At 37.4% G+C, this 23,361-nt stretch overlaps 1 protein-coding gene and 1 pseudogene across 1 annotated transcript in view; both read right to left on the bottom strand.

Moving 5' to 3' along the window:
* Positions 1-23,361, bottom strand: part of LOC131395032 (olfactory receptor 5AN1-like) — a 141,707-nt gene that overhangs the window by 74,621 nt on the left and 43,725 nt on the right. The window contains exon 2 of the mRNA XM_058526803.1: positions 21,779-21,840. The gene's annotated coding sequence lies outside the window, so the exon portion shown is untranslated. The remainder of the gene's footprint in view (positions 1-21,778; positions 21,841-23,361) is intronic.
* LOC131395318 (olfactory receptor 5AN6-like) lies at positions 17,847-19,436 on the bottom strand (annotated as a pseudogene).

The following is a 23,361-nucleotide window of genomic DNA, read 5'->3' as shown; positions in this document are numbered from 1 at the left end:
GAAGGAAAAAGTATGCATTTGGTTACAGTGGAGACAGTGAAAGGAGAATTCCCAGCATAACATCCTGCCCAAGGCAACACTGAATAAGCTAAACTATTCAGCAGAGACAAACCATTCTACAGGGGAAAAAGAGTAGTGAGTGAGTTCCCAGGCTATCTCAGTTGTTCTAGATGCAGCTGGAGAAACCTATCTCCAGAACTACCTAGACTACTGAGGTGGATAGTCCATGACTAGATGGAGAGGGGATGTCTGGAAGGGGGCAAATAAAAATATCAAAAGCAATTAAAAGGGCATAATTGCTGCTGACTGCACTCAGAATTTCATCAGAAAGTCCACCTATGAGCCTCTAGGGGTACCTCACCAGAGGATCTTCCGACTGGAATCATGGGAAACTCCACATCTCAGTGCTAAAACTACACCTCTCCCCACTCTGCAGCTGGCTCCTTGGCACTATAAGCAGTTAGAGTAAATCTGGTAAACTGAGTTCTCATAGAAAAACAGACTAGGGTCTGTGGGCAAAGGAGAAACCACAAACATGAATTGTAGTGCCACAGTCTGGAAAACCAAAAAGAATATTAGGTAGCCAGCCTGGTTAGTGGTAAGAACCAGAGAAAACACAATAGCTTAAGAATTCTGCCACAAGGGCAAGCAAGAAGAGTAGAGCACGTGTATCTAAATAATGGAGAGAAAACCCCAGACACAACACTAACAAAGACAGTATACCCCATCTGAAGGCAACTGATAAAGGTTAAAGAGATGTCTGCTGCTTCAAATGCTAAAGTAGTAAAACAAACCTATAAGAAACATGAAATATCAAGAGAAGGATTCGTTGAATAAAGATAACAATAATTCTCCAAGAACCAACTTGAAAGACACAGAATTTTGCAACCTAGCTGATAAATATTTCAAAACAGATGTTTTGAGGAAACTCAATGAACAACAAGAAAATTCAGAAAACAATTTAATTAGATCAGGAAAAAAATAAGATATTTACAAAAGAGATAAAAATTATAAAAAAGAATCAAATAGAAATTCTGGAGCTTAAAAATCAATTAGTGAAATGAACAGTGAAACAGAGAGCATCTGCAGTAGAGAAGAGCAAATGGAAGACAGAAAAGTGAGCTAAAGTTCAAGAAATTTGAAATAACCCAGTCAGAGCTGAGCAAAGAAAAAAGAATGAAAAAGAGCAAATAAAGCCTACATGATCTATGGGATTTCATCAAAACAAAATGAGAATCATTGAGGTTCATAAGGAAAATAGATGGAGGAGGAATACAATTTATTAAATAAATAATATTGATAACTTCCAAAACCTGAGGAGAGATTTAAACATCCAAGTTCACGAAGCTAATAGATAACCCTATTACAGAAAGCCAAAAGACCTTCTCCAAGACACACTATAATAAAACTGTCCAAAACCAAAGAAAAAGAAAGAATCTTAAAAACAACATGGGGAAAAAAAAGAATGTAATCTACAAAGGAACCCCAATTAGGCTATCAGCAGTTTCATCAGCAGTCATTCTACAGACCAGGAGAGAGTGGAATGGCATACTCAGTCTTGAAAGAAAAAACTGCCAACCAAGAATATTCTATCCCACAATGTTATACTTCAGATATGAAAGAGAAATAAATACTTTCTTAGAAACACAAAAGCTGAGGTTGTTCTTCACCACAAGACCTGCTTTGCAAAAATGCTGAAAGGAGATTTTTAAGTTGAAACAAAAAGACACCAATCAGTGACATGAAAACATATTAAAGTATACAACACAGTGATAAAGGTAAATACATAGTCACATATAAAAAACTCCATTTCTGTAATAGGATGTTAACCACTTCACTATAGTATAAAAGTTAAAAGTGAAGGGTAATAAAATAATTATAGCTAGTATAATTTATTAAAGAATACACAATATAAAAAGGGAAATAATGACATAAAAATATAAAAGGGGAGAGTAAAAGGATACAAGTCAACAATCAAAGTCAAGTTGCTATCTGCTTAAAACGAACTGTTTATGATATGTTTATTAAGCCTCACGGTAACCATAGAACGAAAACCTAGAGTACATTCACAAAAGACAAAGAAGGAGGAAAGAGCATGCCACCGTAAGAAATGACCAATGTACAATGGTAGGAAGAAACAAAGGAGAAAAGAAACTATGAAAAAAAAAAACCCAAAAAACAATGAATAAGATTCCAATAGTAAGTCCTCACTTATCAATAATTAATCTAAATGTAAATAGATTGAATTCACCAATCAAAAGGCAGAGTACTGGCTGCATAAGAAAACAAAACTCGACTATATGCTCCATACAAGAGAATCACTACAGCTTTAAAACACACATAGGCTCAAAGTGAAGGGATGGAAATAGATATTCCACGCAAATGGAAACCAAAAGAAAGCAGGACTAGCTATATTTACATCTGACAAAATAGACTTTAAGCCAAATATGAAAACAAGAGACAAAGAAGGTCATCATATAATAATAGTGGGGTCAATTCATCAAGAAGACATAATAAATATAAATATATACACGCCCCAAATCAGAGCACATAAATATCTTAAGAAAATACTAACACATATGAAGGGAGAAATAGACAACAATACAATAATTGTAGGGAGTTGAATACCCCACTTTAAGCAATGGATAGATTGTCCAGACAGAAAATGACCAAGGAAAGGTTGCACTTGAACCATACATTAGACCAAATGGACCTAAAAACATTTGTAGAAAATTCCATCCATAGCCTCAAAATACAGATTCTTCTCAAGTTCACAAAGAACATTTCCATAATAGATCATATGTCAGGACACAAAAAAGGTCATAGAAAACTTAAGATTAAAATCATACCAAGTATCTTTTCTGACAACATTGGCATGAAACTAGAAATCCGCAAGAGGAAAGCTGGAAAATCTACAAATATGTGGAAACTACACAACACACTCTTGAAAAACCAATGGGTCAAATGAGAAATAAAAAGGGAAAGCAAAAAATATCTTGAAACAAATCAAAATGGAAACATAGTACATCAAAATAAATGGGATACTACAAAAGCAGTTCTGAGAGGGCAGTTTATAGTGATAAAAGCATATATTAAGAATATAGAAGAATCTCAAATAACAGCCCAACTTTACACCTCATAAAACTAGAAAAGAAGAACAAACTAAGACCAGTGAGTAGAAGAAAGGAAATAACAAAGATCATATCAGAAATAGATGAAATAGAGACCAAAAATAAATAAATAAATAAATAAATAAATAAATAAATAAACGTAGCTAAGAGCTTGTTTTTGGAAAGACAAACAAAATTGACAAACTTTTAGTTACACTACGAATAAAAGACAGAAGACTCAAATATAATGAAGTCAGAAATGAAAAAGAAGCCATTAAAAGTGACACTACAGAAATACATTGGAGACTACTATGAACAGTTATAGGCCAACAAATTAAATAATCTAGAATAAATGGATAAGCTACTACAAATATGTGAGCTACTAAAATTGAATAAGGAAGAAATAGAATATCTCAATAGAAGAATTATAAGGAGATTGAATCAGTAATCAAAAACCTCCTAACACTGAAAACCCCAGAACCAGATGGCTTCTCTGGCAAATTCTACCAAACGTTTAAAGAAGAATTAATGCCAATCCTTCTCAAATTCTTCCAAAAAAAATGAACAAGAGGGAATACTTCCAATGTCACTTTAGGAGACCAGCATTACCCTGATACCAAAGCCAGGTAAAGACACCACAAGAAAAGAAGACTATAGACCAATATCCGTCATGAATATAGAGGCAAAAATTCTCAATAAAATATTAGCAAACCAAATTCAACAACACAATAAAAGGATTATACACCATGACTAAGTGGGATTTATCCCTGATATGGAAGGATGCTTAAGCATGCACTAATCAATAAATGTGATGCACCACATTAATAGAATGAAAGATTAAAATCATATGATCATCTCAATAGATACAAAAAAAGCATTTGACAAAACACAACATGTTTTCATGATTAAAATCATTGAAAATTGAGTATAGAAGAAACATACTTCGGCATAATAAAGGCCATATAAAAGAAACCCACAGCTAACATTATACCCAATGGTGAAAAACTGAAAGTTTTTCCTCTAACATCAGGAACAAGACAAGGGTGCTCACTCTCACCACTCTTATTCAATATAGTACTGACAGTCTTCGCTAGAGTAAAAAGGGTAGGTAAAGAAATATAAGACATCCAAATTGGGAAGAAAGTAAAATATCATTATTTACAGATGATATGAATTTATATATAGAAAATCCTAAAGACTCAACCGTAAAAGTGTTGGCAGTAATTAATGAATTCGGTAAAGTTGCAGATATAAAATCAACATTCAAAAATAAGTGGTGATCTATGAGCTCTAAATATTTTTCCATTTATTTTTGTCTTCCTTGATTTCTTTCAACACTGTCTTGTAATTTTCAATGTACAGATATTTCATCTCCTTGGTTAAATTTATTTCTAGCATTTTTATTCTTTTTGTTGTGAATGTGAATGGGATTGTATGTTTTATTTCTCTTTCTGCTAATTAATTGTTACTGTATAGAAACAACCCTTTTTTGTTGTTGGTTTTGTACCCTGCAAGTTGATTGCATTTATGTGAGTTTTAATCTTTTTGGCTGGATTCTTTAGGGTTTTTTACACATAAAATCATGTCCACAAATAGTGACAGTCATATCTCTTCCTTTTCAATTTGGATTTTTTTTATTTCTTAATTTTTGTGTAATTGCTCTGGCTAGGACCTCCAATACTACTTTGGATAAAAGTGGAGAGAGTGGGAATCCTTAGACAAGCATATTTTGATCTTAGTTAATTCCCCTGAAATTGAGAAAATTATTATTTTTTGATTCAGTGTTCAATTATTAACTTCTATGGTGTATTAAGCTTTATAGACATTGTCTAATAAAATTCTAGATGATCCTATGTTCAATTTTACAGGTAAAAAGCAGAAGTTAACAGAGTTCAAGTTCACATCATTAAGAAATTGCAGAACTCAATATCTTCCCCTCACTCCAGAGTAATACCTGACATTTTAGTTTAGAGATTCTTCTTCTCACTGAAAGTCAGAGAATTTGGTAAGGAGAAAGAGACCTGAGGAAAAGTCCTAAGTGGAGGGTGTGGAAGTGAGGGAGAGAGAAGAGTTCAGAATGGGAGAGAACACTAACCTCATAAAACTTATGAGTACCATAAATTTTAGTCCATGTAGGTCCCACTGGAAGAATCACAGAGATATTGAGATAGCACAGAATCCCTTTTTCTCTACAAATCTTGCTCTCTGACCTTGACCCAGATCCTCCAGGAAAACAGAGTTTTTGCCAAAGGTTGAAATTGCTTATTTCTTTTTCAAAAGAACTTTTCAGGTGGGCCCTATTGCGCTCCAAGATGGGTGCTTTGTTAATGAAATTGACTCTCCAGTCACTGTCAGAAAGATGCCTACAACTGATGAATCCTCTTAATCCTGCCCTGTGTTATTAGGGCAGAGGTGAAAGGAGAAAAGACAATTTGAGGGAGAAAACTCTCCAGGAGCTTGCTCTCTGGAGTCATGGTTGACATGGAGTTTTTATTCCTGCAAATTTCATGCCCCACTTTGCCGTGTCCCTCTGGAATCAATTCACCATTGTCCTATTATCTCACGAGTATAGCTTTTCTATTAATGAACTTGGAGTCATTTGAGCTGAAAAGGACCTAGGAATAATATAGCCTAATAATTTCAATTTCCAGATGAGGACCTGAAGCCAATGGAGCTAAGAGATTTGCCCAAGAAGACACCACTGGCTGATTTAATAGCTTGATAACAACATTAGATACGTGGACACTTCTCTCTTTACAAGGAATTTTATTTTAGATATATGCATACACACATATTCTCAACTCCCTGACCTGAATCAATTATCATAGCAGCCCCGTGGGGCAGACATAGCATGATTTCCTATACATAAGGGAGAATATTAAAGCAATAAGAAACACAAAAAACTAATTCAAGGTGGAGCCAGCAATATCACGGTTACAACCATGGGCATTGGTATTAGCCTCTCTGGGAGGATGTCCAGCTTTCCACTTGCAGGTTGTGTGACCTTGAGCAAATTAACCTCTCTAAACTTCAGTATTATCATCTATAAAATGAAGCTGACAGTAGTAGCTACTTCATAAAGTCATTTTTCATAGAGAGAATAAAATTAGATAATGCTTATAAATCACTTATCAGAATATGTAATACACAGTGTGCCTTCTATTAATAGTAGGTGTAATTTATGTGTTCTGAATTGGTTCTTTCCAACATATTACGCTGCATTACTAATCTTTCATTAAAAATATCTACTTAAGGTCATTCCTGTAAATTTTTGTTTTTGTTAAATGAAGCTTACATATCTGCCATTTTTAGGGATAAATAGATGTTTTAGGAAGGTCTCCTTGATTTGATCTATTCAGCTAACATACTTTTAGGAAGAAAGAGGTGGCTGGGGAATGAGTTCATTATTTGAGTTAACACTTCCTAACAGGTTCATAGTTATATATTCCCACTGATAAGGGCTGTATTAATTAAGTGTTTTAAACTGAAGAGATTTTTGAGATAGTTTTAAAGATATAACACCAAATGTATAGAATTTGGGCCCAATGGCCAGCAATAGAGGACATGTTTCTGGTCAGTAAAAATCATTTATGTTCCACACATGTCACTTTGTGAGATTCAACATGGGTTGTTGTTACACTGGAAAGAATGTGGCAGACCTCAATATGCCCTAAAGTTTTATTTGCAAAATGGGGATAATTTCTCACCTGCCAACTTCACATGGTAATAGAAAAAAAATACTTTTATGTAATGTAACTATATGAAGTGTAAAGTGCTGTATAAATACTAGTGTAATATGTATGAAACTTAGTCTATAAACTCTTGTCTTTAAAAAAGTCTCTTTTTAAATTTTCTTCAAATACTCTTGGTTGGATTCTGAATGTTCATGGTACCCACAAATCTGGTGGCTCTGCTTCTCCCTGGTCAGATAAGGTCCTGCAATCCCCAGTGGCTCAGATCTCTGGGAATCAGACCCTGGATCCCTAGACATATGATGGCAGACTTCACTTTTGAGGTCTCCCATGGTCTTTGGGAGGCTACCATGGAGAATGTTCCAGGCCACCTATGCCCAGAAATTGATGACTTTGACTTCTTTCTAGCCTTTCTAGTCTCCCCAACTCTTGATCTTAAAAATGTTCCTTCTTTCTACCATTCCTTTCTCCCATATGTCTTCCACAATTCACTTTACAAGGATTCTGGAGGAGTAAGACGGAGGGAACAAGGTTATTTGGGAATGAAGTCAAACCAATCTTTCTTCCTCTCCTCTCCTTTTGTCACCTCTCCTCCCCTCACCTTCCCTCTGTTCCTTTTATCATTCTCTCTCTCTCTCTCTCTCTCCTCTATCTCTCACTTTCTGTCTCTCTCCCTCTCAAACTCACTCTCTCATTCTCTCCTTCTGTTGAGGATGAAGATAGTAAAGTGTTCATTTTTAAGTTATTTTTAATTTTTACATTTTTAATTTTAAACATTATTTTATTTTTATTGAAATATAAATAGATGCTGAACAATTACAAATAAACAATTGACATAAAAAAAAATTGGTGAGGAAAGAATTGTCTGTGTGGCTTCATACATTCTTGTCATTTTTCTCTGCATATAATATCTAATGGAACCTGTTTTCTCAAAACATAGAGCTCTATCCACCTGAGTATAATTATATAAACAGGCTTTTCAAACTGAAATCAATGTTGGCGACACTGCCTCAGACATCACTTGGAGGTGGCAGCTAAACATAATGGAATGAGGAATCATGAAGCCAAGTTTTCACTTCTTCTCTCTAAAATCTAGCTATTCTTGTGACTGACAAAATGGTACTTCAGAGGAGGCAGGGGCAGCCCAATGTGCTCATGAATGCCTGCAGAGGGATAGCTTGGCCTGTGGAAGCACCCACTGTGCCGCAGTGTCCCTGCTCATAGTAATGCTGCCCATTGAGTGGTGGCAGTTCAGCCCCCATAAAGATACCCCACCCACCAAGCAAAGTGGCTGGCACAAGTGTAAGAGGAGGAAGAAGCAGCCCAGCATGCATATGAACACCTTCAGAGGGGTAGCCTGTCCTCTGAGAGCACCCACTCTGTCACAGTGGCCTGGCCCATAAGAATTCTCCCCACTGAATGGCAGTAGCTCAGCCCCCATGAAGGAGCCTTGCCCATCAAGCGCAGTGGCTCAGCCAAACTATCCGTGAATGCAGGCAAGTGTTCCCCTGTGCAACTTGCCACTGAAGACAGAGGCTCCAACTCCATGAGAATGATCCACCGAGTGGCTGTGGCCAGCCAGTGCAAACACAAGGCAGTCATGCCTGCACAGCTTCCAGCAGATGGGTAAGAATCAGAAACACAGCTTTTGCTCCCCCCTAGCAGTGTCAGGTGGAATATGTGAGGTGATCATACCACAAATGTGGTAGCAAAGAATCAGTTCATCAAACACCATGAAAAACCACAATAACACTTCAGAACAGAAGGAAAATGACAAGTATCCAGAAACCATCCTGAAGTACAGAAATTTATAATCTAAATGACAGAGAATTTAAAATAGTAGTCATAAAGAAACTCAACATGTTACAAGAAAACTCATAAAGACAGTACAATGAGCTCAGGAATAAAATCAATGAGCAGGAAGAATACTTCACCAAAGAAATTGAAGCCATTAACAAAAACTATACAGAAATTCTAGATATGAAGAACAAAATTAATGACATAAAAATATTCTAGAAACTAAAAAATGGAGTTGATATTATGAGGACAGAATTTGTGAATTAGAGGACAGGAATCTAGAAACGCTTCAAGTGGAGGAGGAAAGAGAACTAAGATTTAAAGAAAATGAACGAATTTTTGAAAAATATCTGACTGAACTAGGAAAAGCAACATAAGGATTATATGTATTCAAGAGGGAGAAGAGAGGGAAAAAGGAGAAGACAGCTTGTTCAAAGAAATAATAGCTGAGAACTTCTCAAACCTGGGGAAGAAACTGGATGTACAAGTACATGAAGTCAATAGAATTGCTAATTATATCAATTCAAAAAGACCTTCTCCAAGGCATATAATAGTAAAACTGGCAACAGACAATAACAAAGAAAAATATTAAGGGCAGCAAGGTAGAAGAAAATAATCTACAAAGGAACTCCTATCAGGCTTTCAGCAGATTTCTCAGGAGAAACCTTACAGGCTGGGAGAGAATGGAATGATATATTCAGAATACTGAAAGACAAAAACCTTCAGAAAAGAATACTCTATCCAGTGAAACTATCCTTCAGATACAATGGAGAAATAAAAGTTTTCCCAGATAAACAAAAGTTGAGGGAGTTCATTGCCACTATACTTCCCTTACAAGAAATAATCAAGGAATCCCTCTTACCTCAAATAAAAAGGCAAAGGTTTACAGAGCTTTGAGCTAGTAGATGAATAGACAAAAATCAGAAAATTACAGTTCTCTATCAGAAAAGCCTAGCAAACACTTAAATATAACATAAAAGTTAAAGGAAAGCATCAAAAAAACTATAAACACTTAAATTTAGTCACAAACTCACAACACAATAAAAGAATAATTTGTGACAATAACTCAGAAGGGGAAGAGGAGAGGGATGGAACCTGCTTAGGCTAATAAAGATAAGAGGCTATCAGAAAATGGACTATCTCATCTTTGAAATCTTTTGTCCAAACCTCATTGTAACCACTAAACCAAAAGTCAGAGCAGAGCCACAAATCATAAATAAACATAATACTGAGAAAATCATCACAGAAAACCACCAAACTGAAATGGAAATCAGAAACAAAAGGAAGAGACGGTGTCAAGATGGCAGCATAGGCAGATTCTGACACCTGTGTCCCCACAGACACAACAAATTTACACCTGTTCCTGAACAATTATCCTTGAGAGAGAACTGAAAACTGGATTAAAAAAAACCCATATAACAAGGGACTGTGCTGACTGAGATGGAAGAAGCAGAATTTCCTCTGGAGAGAAAAAAGTCACCTTTGAGCTGCAGCACTTCATGGCTTGCCAGGATCAGTCTTAAGGTATGAAACCTTCCTTAGAGGAGTGGGGGATCTGAGCAGGGGAATGTTACCACAATAAGTAGCTTTTGGACTCAGCACAACAGAAACAAGTGTCATAATACCTGCTTTGCTGGCTACAAACAACAATGGGGGATACCCCCAGAAAAGCTATTGGAATAAGGGTAAAAATAGCCTGCTCTTAAAGGGGCCAGGCACAAAATCCCCCATTTCAGAAAGCAACCTAAAATCACCAGAAGGAAAGGTACATAGTTCTTTGGTGAAAAGAGACTCACTTGATAGTCTCTGGGTGCATCTTGCCAAGAGGTGAGACCTCCTCAGGGACTGAGATATTGGCAGCAGCCATTACTGTGACCCAGTGCAGGAGTGATGAAACAGACCCTGGCAGACACCAGTGGAGTTCTTCCCCTGGCCTTTTAGCACAGAGGTTTGCCTCCACACTACAGCACCAATTTAATCCAGCTCAGCAAGGGCAGGCAGCCTGCCCTAGTTGACTGGCACCACCCAATAGCAAGCCATCGGGCAACTTTTGGTCTCACATATGCAGGGTGCCTGGAACCTCTACAGCCTGGTGAGTTTGTCCACCTTTGTGGGGCAGGGTATGTGTGAGGAGCAGACCTGCATTGATGTAGTGTGTGGGGCCTCTGCAGTGGGGCAACTGGGTCTGCTTCGGTGGGTCGGGGTGCACGCACAGGGCAGGACTGTGTTGACAGGGTGTGTGGCCCTGCAGGAAGTGGTGCTTGTCAACTGCAGAAGACTTGTGCTTTCAAACAGCCACATAGGGTATCAGCCCCACCTTCCAAAGCCTGAAACAATCGGGTGTTCCCATTACTGTGGCTGGCCCTACTCAGCTGCAATCCTGAATGAGCGGACAACAGCTTTCAGGCCAGAGGCCCTGAGCCTAGCAACCAGCCACACTGGGGGCCTACTCACTTAAGAGAAAAACTGCAAAAATGATGTGCTATTAGACCTTGCAGCCCACTGTGCTGGGGCTCCCCACGCCCGATAAAGTGACTGAAGGTTCCATAGCAGCCACACACAGCTGAGCATTACAACCAGCAGTCCAGGGGCACAGCCTATACTCCCCAGGCACCTGAAGCAAGAGCAACCCTGCCACAACAGAAGGACACACATGGCCCACACAGGGGACACTCCTGGAACATTTGAAACTGGTGACAAGAGGGAAGTACACTGCTGGGACTCATAAGGCATATCTTACATAAGTCCACCTCTCCAAGATTGGGAGACATAGCTGACCTACTTAATACATAGATATAAGCAGAGAGAAAGAGGCAGAATGAGGAAACAAAGGAATATGCTCCAAGAAATGGAACAAGACAAAATCCTAGAAAAAAACTAAACAAAAGAGAAATAAACAATCTACCTGACAAAGGGTACAAACTAAAGGTCATAAGGATGCTCACTGATCTTTGGAGAAGAATGGATGAACTCAGTGAGAACTTTAACAAAGAATTGGAAAATATAAAAAAGAAGCAATCAGATATGAAGAATACAATACTGGAAATGAAAATTTCACTACAGGGAATCAATAGCAGACCAGATGATACAGAAGAACATATCAGCGAGCTGGATGAAAAACTAGAGGAAATCACCCGAGCTGAAAAGGAAAAAGAAAAAAGAATTAAGAAGAATGAGGATGGTCTAAGGGACCCCTGGGACAACATCAAGCACAGTAACATCTGTATTATAGGTGACCTAGAAGGAGAAGAGTGAGACAAAGAGGCAGAGAAACTATTTGAAGAATAATAGCTGAAAACTTTGTCAACCTAAGGAAGGAAAGAGCTATCCAGGTACAAGAAACACAGAGAGTACCAAAACAGATCAACCCAAACAGGCCCACACCAAGACACATTATAATTAAAAGGTCAAGAATTAAAGATAAAGAGAGAATCTTAAAAGACACAAGAGAAAAGCAACAAGTTACATACAACAGAAACCCCATAAGGCTATCAGCTGACTTCTCAGCAGAAACTTTACGGGCTAGAAGTGAGGGGCATGAAAGATTTATAGTGCTGAAAGGAAAAATCCTACAGTCAAGAAGACTCTACCTGGCAAGGTTATCATTCAGAATGGAAGGAGAGATAAGTTTCTCAGACAAGCAAAAACTAAAGGAGTTTATCACCAAGAAACTAGGCTTACAAGAAATGCTAAAGGTACTTATTTAAGCGGAAAAGAGAAGACCACAAATAGGAATAAGAAAATTACAAAAAAAAATAAATAAATAAACATAAAATAAAATAAAATCACTGGTAAAGGCAAATATACAGTAAAGGTAGCAGATCAACCACCTATGAAGCTAATAAGAAGGTCGAAAGTCAAAAGTACTAAAATTATCTATGTTCATGATAAGAGGGTAAGAGATACACACACACACACACACACACACACACACACAAAGAGGTTAGAAATGACAACAAAAACATAAAATGTGGGAGGAGGGGAGTACAAGAGTAGAGCTTTTAGCAAAAGGTCAAACTAAGGAGAATACCAACTTAATATAGATTGCTATACACATAGGTTATTATATATGAATCTCATGGTAATCACAAACCAGAAACCTATAATAAATACACAAAAAATTAAGAGAAAGGAACCCAAACATAATACTAAAGAAAGCCATCAAGTCACAAGGGAAGAGATCAAGAGAAGAAGAAAAGAACAGAGAAGAACTACCAAACACCCAGAAAACAAGCAACAAAATGAAATGTCAATAAGCACATTCTTATCCATAGCTACTTTTAAATGTCAATGGACTAAATGCTCCAATCAAAAGGCATAGGGTGGCAGACTGGATAAAATAAACAAGAGCCATATATATATACTGTATACAAGAGACACACTTCAGACCTAAAGACACTCACAAACTGAAAGTGAAGGGATGGAAAAAGATACTTCATGCAAATGGAAATGAAAAGAAAGCTGGGGTAGCAATGCTTATCTCAGACAAAATAGACCTTAAAAAGAAAACTGTAACAAGAGACAAAGAAAGGCCCTGCATAACGATAGAGGGAACAATCCCACAAGAGGATATAAAACTTGGAAATATCTATGCATCCAACATAGGAACACCTAAATATGTAAAGTAATTATTAACAGGCAGGAAAGGAGAAATAGACAGTAACAAAATTATAATAGAGGACTTTAACACTCCACTTATACCAATGGATAGATCATCTAAACATAAGATCCATAAGGAAACACTGGCCTTAAAAGACACATTAGACCAGAAGGAGTTAGTAGATATATACAGATCATTCCATCCAAAAATCACAGAATACACATTCTTTTCAAATGTACTTGGAATATTCTCCAGGATAGATCACATATTAGGCCACAAACAAGTCTCAATAAATTTAAGAAGATTGAAATAATATCAAGCATCTTTTTGGACCACAATGATATGAAACTAGAAATCAACTGTAGAAAGAAAATAGGAAAAGCCACAAACATGTGGAGATTAAACACAATGCTACTGAACAATGATTGGGTCAATGAAGAAATGAAAAGAAAAATCAAAAAATACCTGGAGAAATATGAAAATGAAAATACGACTTGCCAAAAATTTATGGGATACAGCAGAAGCGTTTCTAAGAAGGAAGTTTATAGCAATACAGGGCTACCTCAACAAACAAGAAAAATCTCAAATAAACAATCTAACAATGCACCTAAAGGAACTGGAAAAAGAAGAACAAAGCCCAAAATCAGTAGAAGTAAGGAAATAATAAAAATCAGGTCAGAAATAAATGAAACAGAAACTTAAAAAACAATAGAAAAACAATGAAACTAAGAGCTGGTTCTTTGAAAAGATAAACAAAATTGACAAACCTTTAGTGGACTCACCAAGGAAGAAAGAGAGAAGACTCAAATAAATGAAATCAGAAATGAAAGAAGAAAAATTACAATGGACACTACAGAAATACAAAAGATTATAAGAGAATACTATGAAAAGCTATATTCCAACAAATTGGATAATGTAGAAGAAATGGACAAATTCTGAGAATCATACTACCTTCCAAAACATATTCCAGAAGAAACAGAGAATTTGAATAGCCCAATCACCAGTAAGGAGAACGAAACAATAATCAAATCCTCCCAAAAAATAAAATTCCAGGACCAGACGGCTTCCCTGATTAATTCTACCAAACACTCAAAGAAGATTAATACATATCCTTCTCAACCTCTTCCAAACAATTGAAGAGGGGAAGATTCCTAACTCATCGCATGAAACCAACATTACCCTCATGCCAAAACCAGACAAGGACAACACACACACACACAAAAATTACAAGCCGATATCACTGATAGACATTGATGCAAAAATCCTCAACAAAATACTAGCAAATCGAATACAACAAAACATTAAAAAGATCATACAACGTGATCAAGTCAGATTTATTCCAGGGATGGTTCATCATCCACAAATCAATCAACATGATACATCCCACTAACAAAATGAGGATAAAAATCACATGATCAGGGGCCGGCCCAGTGGTGCAAGCGGTTAAGTGTGTGCGCTTGGTTGTGGCGGCCCGGGGTTTGCCAGTTTGGATCTGGGGCGTGCTTGGCAAGCCATTCTGTGGCGGCGTCCCATATAAAGTGGAGGAAGATGGGCACGGATGTTAGCCCAGGGCCAGTCTTCCTCAGCAAAAAAACAGGAGAATTGGCAGATGTTAGCACAGGGCTGATCTCCTCAGGAAAAAAAAAAAAATCACATGATCATCTCAATAGACCCAGACAAAGTATTTGACAAGATCTAAAATCCATTTATGATAAAAACTCACAATAAAATGTGCATAGAAGGAAAATACCTCAACATAATAAAGGCCATGTATGAAAAACCACAGCCAACATCATACCTAGTGGCGAAAAACTGAAAGTCATCCCTCTGAGAACAGGAACAAGACAAGGGTGCCCACTCTCACCACTCCTATTCAACATAGTACTGGAGGTTTTAGCCAGAGAAATTAGGCAAGAAAAAGAAATAAAAGGTATCCAAATTGGAAAGGAAGAGGTGAAACTCACTGTCTGTGGATGACATGATTCTATCTATATAAAACCCTAAATAATCCATCAAAAAACTATTAGAAATAATCAACAACTACAGCAAAATTGCAAGGTCCAAAATCAACTTACAAAAATCAGTTGCATTTCCATACACTAAAAACGAACTAGCAGAAAGAGAAGTGAAGAATACAGTCTTATTTAACATCACAATGAAAAGAACAAAATATCTAGGAATAAATTTAGCAAAGGAAGTGAAATACCTATAAGTGAAAAGTATAAAACATTATTGGAAGTAATTGAAGAAGACATAAAGAAATGGGAAGATATTCTATGCTCACGGATTCGAAGAACAAACATAGTTAAAATGTCCATACTACCAAAAGCAATCTACAGATTCAACGCAATTCCAATCAGAATCCCAATAACATTCTTCAAGGAACTAAAACAAACAATCCTAAGATTTATATGGAACAACAATTTATATGGATTGCCCAAATAGCTTAAGCAATCCTGAGAAAAATGAACAAAGGTGGAGGCATCACAATCCCTGACTTCAAAATATACTGCAAAGTATAGTAATCAAAACAGCATGATACTGGCACAAAACAGACACACAGATCAACAGAACAGAATAGAAATCCCAGAAATAAAACCACACATCTGTAGACAGATAATGATTGACAAAAGAGCCAAGAATATACAATGGAGAAAGGAAAGTCTCTTCAATAAATGATGTTGGGAAAACTGGACAGCCCCATGTAAAAGAACGAAAGTAGACCATTATCTTACGTCAAACACAAAAATTAACTAAAAATGGATTAAAAACCTGAATGTAAGACCTGACACCATAAAACTCCTAGAAGAAAATACAGGCAGTACATTCCTTGACATCAGTCTTAGCAGCATCTTTTCAAATACCATGTCTACCGAGACAAGGGAAACAAAAGAAAAAGTTAACAAATGGGACTACATCAGACTAAAAAGCTTCTGCATAGCAAACGAAAGCATGAACAAAATGAAAAGAAAACCCACAAAATGGGAGAAAATATTTGCAAATCATATATCCAACAAGGGGTTAATTTCCAAAATATATAAAAATCTCACACAACTCAACAACAAAAAAAGAAACAACCCAATCAAAAAATGGGCAGAGGATATGAACAGACATTTTTCAAAAGAAGATATACAGATGGCCAACAGACACATGAAAAGATGTTTAACATCACTAATTATTATTAAAATGTAAATTGAAACTACAATGAGATATCACCTTACACCTGTTAGAATGGCTATAATTACCAAGACAAAAGTAACAAATGTTGGAGAGGATGTGCAGGAAAAGGAACTCTCATAAACTGCTGGTGGGAATGCAAACTGGTGCAGCCACTGTGGAAAACAGCATGGAGATTTCTCAAAAAAAGTAAAAATAGAAATGCCATATGATCCAGCTATCTCCCACTACTGGATATTTAGCCACAGAACATGAAATCAGCAATTCATAGAGATTTATGCACACCTTTGTTCATTGCAGCACTATTCACCATAGCCAACATGAGGAAGCAACCCAAGTGCCCATCAGCTGATGAATGGATAAAGAGTATGAGGTATACATCTACAATGGAATGCGACTCAGCCATAAAAAAGACAAAATTATCCCATTTGCAACAACAGGGATGGACCTTGAGGGTATTGTGTTAAGCGAAGTAATCCAGAGAGAAAGACAAACAGTGTGTGATTTCACTAATATGTGGTAGATAAACAAACTAATGGGTAAAGAGAACAGATTAGTGGTTACCAGAGGGGAAAGGAGTGGGAGGCTACGTGAAAGGGGTAAAGGGCTGAATTGACATGAGTGAAGCCATGATGGCCGGTCTATGACCCTCAGAAACCATCTGCACTGAAAAAAATACAAAGCAGTTGCTTGTGGTGGGAACTGGCCCTTCTCCCACAATACAAACTGCAACTGTTTATGTCTCAAGACTCTAGGAATGTCGGGAGCAGGCACAGACTGGCCATCTGTGTGGGCTCCAGACGATTACCCGGAGTCACAGTGCACATACACACTAGATAACACCTGACGTCTAAAGAAAAGAAACACCGATGTTCCCATATGGGCCCTCGATGAAATCCTAAATAAAAACCCGTGCTTAGCATTGCCTGGGCGGGAGTCTCACCTGCAGAGGGGACGATTGCCCAGGATCTCTTCTCTCAACTGGCACTCCATGTCTGGCGGTGCTGTTGGGACTCCCCCGGCTAAAAGGTGTGGATGTTGTGAGTACCTGATTTGATGTTACTTTCATTCTCCCATTCTTCTACTCTCGCATTTTACTGATTTTCTTTCGCTGTAGCTGTTTCAGCCTGATTTTGTACATCTCTATTAATAAAAAATCATTGCTTACTCATTAGATATTTGCTCTGAGTGGTCCTTTGGGCAGGAAAGACGCTATTTCTTTGACCCATCTGACCCCTTTTTCCCCAGTTAAAACAGGGGCACTATGTATGGTGAAGGATAAAAATTAGACTATTGGTGGTGAGCACGATGCTGTCTATACAGAAACTGATATATGAGAATGTACACCTGAAATTACACAATGTTATAAACCAATATGACCTCAAGAAAATAATTGAAAGAAAAAGGTTAGTTACATATTCTTACCCCCTCTTCCTTATAGGGGAAATAATACCTGCAGAAATATTGTTCTTAGTGAGTTAAATGTGTTGCCCTCTTTACCATCCTCCTGAGGGCCTCTTTGATCTCCTTGTTCCTCAGACTATAGATAAGAGGGTTTAACATGGGGATGAGGATAACATAGAACACTGACCACACCTTGTCCTGCTTCTTGGAGTGGCTAGAGCTAGGAAGCAGGTTCACAGAGAGGCCTGTGCCATAGAATAGTATCATCACTGCCTGGTGGGAGGAACAAGTACTGAAGGACTTGGCGCTACCTTTTACAGAGGATATTTTTGGGATGGAAGCTCCAATGAAACCATAGCTTAAGAGGATAACAAGGAAAGAACCAAACCCCCAAAAATAACTACCAGAAAAAGAATCATTGGGCTGATGAAGGGATTGGATCAAGACAAGGAAATGAGCTGGGTCATGCCACAGAAGAAATTTGGGATGATATTCGGCCCACAGTAGGAGATGAAAGCAAGGGAGTGGGTGAACTAAGCTACTAAGGATACCACTCCTGTAGGCCCCAGCAGACATCTTCTGACAGAGGCTAGGAGCCATGGCGGCTGAGTACTGCAGAGGCCTACCAATAGCAACATATCTGTCATAGGCCATGGCGGCCAAGAGGTAGCACTCAATGTGACCCATCCAGCACCCAGAAAAATACTGGGTGGCACAGGCAATGAATGGAACCATTTTTTCATCTTTTAAGAAGTCTGAAAGCAGTGGTGGAATAAGAATAGCAGATATCTAAATGACATGAAACTGAGAAAAAAGTACCTAGATGTTTGCAGGTGGGAGTCCATCCTGATTAGGATGATGAGACCCAGGTTCCAGATTAGAGTCACAAGGTAGATCCCTAGGAAGGTTGGGAAGAGGATAAACTACACCCTTTTTCATCAGAGAGTCCCAGGAGAGCAAACTTGGGCACATAATTGTGATTTCTATCCCCTTCCACGGATCTGCTTGGTGTCACCTACTGAGAAAAAGATGCGCAAAGGAAGTAGATTCTTCCTTTAAAAACAAAAAGAAATACTCTTCTTTTTTCCCACAAATGCAGCTGGCTAAATATACAATCTTAAGTTATCAATGTTTAATTAATATGTGCCTTTCAAGTATAATCACCCACCTTAAATGAAAAATTCTCCCTGTTAGATATTGTCACTCTCTCTTTTAGGACAAAAGACAGTATATGGGCATCATTAGTGCTTTATCCTCTAAAATGCCTTAACATCACATTTTACCATTCCATATTTTACAAATATATGAGACTTTCAAAATTAGACCAAATTAGGAAAAACTGTCATCTCTCTGTCTGGTGAAACAGAAGGATTCTGCTCAGGCATGACTCTGATATTAACTCAATGCTTGAGGAAGACTCTGAATCATGCTGGGCCTTGACTGTAAAATGAGGATGATGAAGTAGGTGCTCTTTAAAATCTCATTGGGAACTAATATTCAATTAATCTGTAATTAGAAAGGATGGACAATTCTGTAACTGTCTTTCTGCTTTCATAAAGCCTAGAGACATGTGAGAATAATGTAATAGGATGGTGCGAAGAGTCACTCACACACCAAGAAGCAGCTTGGTAATGGATGTGTCTTAACCAACGTCATGACTCGAAGAAGACTCCTGAGCAGTCAGGTAGGACAAAGTTGAAAAACCATTATACTTCCTTCCTTGCAGGTGTAGCTTTTTCTTTCCTCACATCAGAGATTCTTATGGGTTAAATTATCTAGGACAGTGATGCCTGATTTTCTTTGAGTCAGCGATAATTTTGAAAATATTGGAAATTCTGGACCCTCTAGCTAGCGAAATACAGTCATTTACCACATTTGCATGTGGTTTTATTGAAATCTCAATCACTGTCAATTCTACATAATTTCTAGGTAAAAAACTTCTACAGAGTAGAGTGACTGGAACTCATGTAAGGTTTAGGATGCTTAGGCAATGGACATGGGGATTAGGAAACTGAGGTAGGATTTCTGGAAGGTCATTCTGTTTTTTTCTCTGGAGCCATTCCAGACAAGGTAAACATTAAGTGTTCAGGACAAATGGTAAATAATCAAAAGAATACTTTCCATCAGGCACTGTATACCATCTTCAAGAAGCTATACCTGTCATCTCTCCAGATGGTCATTAGAATATCTCCCAACACAAACACATTTTGTTCTGATGAACTCAAACTAGAAAATAAATTATAGGAAGCTGTGAAAGGTAGTAAATAGATGTCAAATGTAGCCTGGGTGTTGTGTATATGGGCAAAAGTATAATCTTGGAGATATCCCCCAGAGAGGCTGTGACATTCCTGAAATAAACTCTGTCTATAAACTACGAATATTTGTCAGCATTAGCCATCTAGAATGTCTTCCTTCTCCCCAACCATTTCCCAGCCTCTTAATTCCAAAAATGAATAAAGATATAAAATCCCCTTTGAAGCATAATCCTACAGCCTGAGAAGAAAGATATAAGGGTTAATTTCTCAAAATCAGATCAGTCATGGCTTCAAGGTACACTGTTTTGAAAAGAATTCTGAAGGAATGAAGTTATAAATTAGAAAAGAACTTCAAGATTTGCCATCAATATGGAAAGAGAAATCGTAACAGATGGACTATGTATTTATCAGACTTAGATGTGGTTCTGTCCACAGTGAGACTGAATGTAGGGAGAATTTTGTGAGCAGATAGAAATTTCACTCATCATCATCACCATCATCATCATAACTAACAATTATGACTATGAAAATATTTACTGAGCAGCTACAATATATATTGTTTTTCTTGTACTCATGGAGATACGCACAGCTTCCTCTAATGTCCGTTCATTCAATATGGTAAACTTAAGCCTGATGTGCTGTCTACCAAACACGATAGTACTCTGAGAATTGCCTCTATATTTCTATTACATCCCTCTGGGAACCCAATTGGATGTATGTTGAATCTTCTTGCTCTACCTTCCATATCACTGAAACATCCATTATTTGTATTTTTCTACTGTGTTCTATTTAATTTTTACAGATCTTTCCTCCAGTAAATTTGTTCTATCATAATTTGGGCTAATTGTCTGTTTAACTCATCCACTGAATTTCAAATTTCAATCGTAATATTTTGTTTTCTCTCTAGAAATTCCACTTTGTTCTTTACCAAATGGTCAGCTTTGATAGTCTCTTATTATTTCATCATACTTTCATAGTATCCTTTGTTTAAATTTTTAAACATACCTATTTAAATTATTATTTATCATATAAATACATAGTTTTGCAAGTCTCATTCTATACTTTGATGTTATTGCTAACTGTTACTCAGGTGCCTTTTTAATTTATGTTCTTAATGATTTTTTTAATCTTCCATTCATGTTTCCTTAAAATTCATCTGCTTGAGTTTAAAATGTGTTCCTTCAGAAATGGTTTATATTACTACTGTCAGATACTTTGGGGGCAACACCAACACATAATTCCTTTAAAAAAATTGACTTCATGTTTTTTGGCATCAAAATGGTAATAATATTTACGCTGCTATCTACAGAATTAGATGTATGAGATTAAAAATGATCAGGGACAGCAGTGACATCAGCATCTTAGCAGCAAAAGACATTCCTCCTTTTTGCCCCATTTTAGTAACAATGTTTTGGACATCCATCCATGAGCAGAACCACCATTGTAGAGTTGTAGCATCCAGCACCAAATTCCAAGGGACTAGAAGGACTTGCCCACCTTTGCATCCGGTAACAAGTAGACAGACCTCAGTGTAGATTAAAAAACCAGCAGTAGTCAGTAAACCTGCTCCACCCATCTTGACCATGGTCAAGTAAGCCTGGAGAGTGCAGACTTGAGAAGACAACCATGAGAGAGACTTTGTGGAAGCCCAGCCTTCCTCAGAGGTTATTCCAGCACACAATTGGAACAGAAAAAAAAAAAAAAAAGATTTTGGTCTCAGTGAGGACACAAAAGTGAACTTACCCAGCACCTCTCCCTCAAGGCAACACTGCACAAGCTCAGCTATTCAGCAGTGGCAAACTCTTCTGCAAGGGAAAAAGAACAGTGAGTGAGTGCCAAGGTGACCCTTGTAGTGCTGGACACAGCAGGAGAAACCAATTTCTCTCCAGAAGTACCTAGACTACTGAGCATGTAGTCTATGAGTGGAGGCAGAAGGGAGTTGAGGAAAGTGGCAAATAAAAATATCATAAGGTGTTAATGAGGCATAGTTCCAGCTGACTGCACTTGGGATTTCACCAGGAAGTCCACTCATGATTATCTAGGAGTACCTCCCTAGATGATCTGAGCAACACAGTTGTGTGAGACACTCAAGCTCCCAGTGCTAAACCCACACCTCTTTCCACTCTGCAGCTGGCTTCTTGTCACTCTTCTGAGGGCAGTAGTGAGAGTAAATCTGGTAAACTGAGTGCTCTCACAAAAACAGACCAGGTTTTGTGGGAAATGGAGAAACAACAAACATGAGCTGTAGTACCACATTCTGGAAAATAAAAAGAGGTTTCCAGTAGCCAGCCTTGTTAGTGGTAAGAACCAGAGAAAATTCAATAGCTTAAGAATTCTGCAACAAGGGGAAGCAAGAAAGCAGAGCACTTGTAGCCATACAGAGGCAGAGAAAACCCCACATATAATATCACCAAAGATAGTACACCCCATCTGAAGGCAACTAGTAAAGATTTAAGAGGTCTGCTACTTTGAATGCTAAAGTAGCAACATAAATCTACAAGAAACATGAAATATCAGGAAAACAAGATCTAAAGATAACAGTAATTCTCCAAGGACACAACTGAAACACAGTATTTTGTGACCTAGCTGACAAAGCTTTTAAAATAGCTGTTTAAAATAGTTACAAGAAAACTCAGAAAGACAATTTTTTTAATGACATCATGGGGAAAAATGAATAAAATGAGATACTTACCAAAGAGATAAAAACTATAAAAAAAATCAAACAGAAATTCTGGAGTTGAAGTATTCTATGAATTTTGAAAAACACAATAGAGAGCATCTAAAGTAGAGTAGAACAAATGGAAGACAGATAAGTGAGCTAGAGGACAAAAAGTTTGCAATAACCCAGTCAGAGCAAAGCAAAGAAAAAAGAATGGAAACGAGCATAGGAAATCTACATGATCTATGGCATTCCATCAAAACAAAATTAGAATAATTGTGGTTCAGAAGAAGAGAAGAAACAGAAAGGGGTAGAAAACTTATTTCAAGAAATAATCCTGAGACTTTCAAACCCTGGGCAGAGAGTTAAACATTCAAGTTCTCAAAGCTAACAGATCACTCTATTATATCATGCCAAAACCTTCCCCAAAACGCATTATAATAAAACTGTCAAAAAACAAAGATAAGAAGAGATTCCTAAAAACAACCAAAGGAAAAATGATTACAGTCTACAAATGAACCTGCATTAATCTATCAGCTGTTTTCTCAGCAGACATCCAGGAGAGAGCGGAATGACATATTCAGTGTTGAAAGAAAATTCTGCCAGCCAAGAACACTCCATTCCACAAAGTTATACTTCATATATGAGAATGAATAAAGACTTTCCT

This window comes from Diceros bicornis, chromosome 31 (assembly GCF_020826845.1).
Source record: "Diceros bicornis minor isolate mBicDic1 chromosome 31, mDicBic1.mat.cur, whole genome shotgun sequence".
Taxonomy (NCBI): Eukaryota; Metazoa; Chordata; class Mammalia; order Perissodactyla; family Rhinocerotidae; genus Diceros; species Diceros bicornis.
The sequence above is the reverse complement of the archived record's forward strand: the minus strand, read 5'-3'. Positions and strand labels throughout refer to the sequence as shown.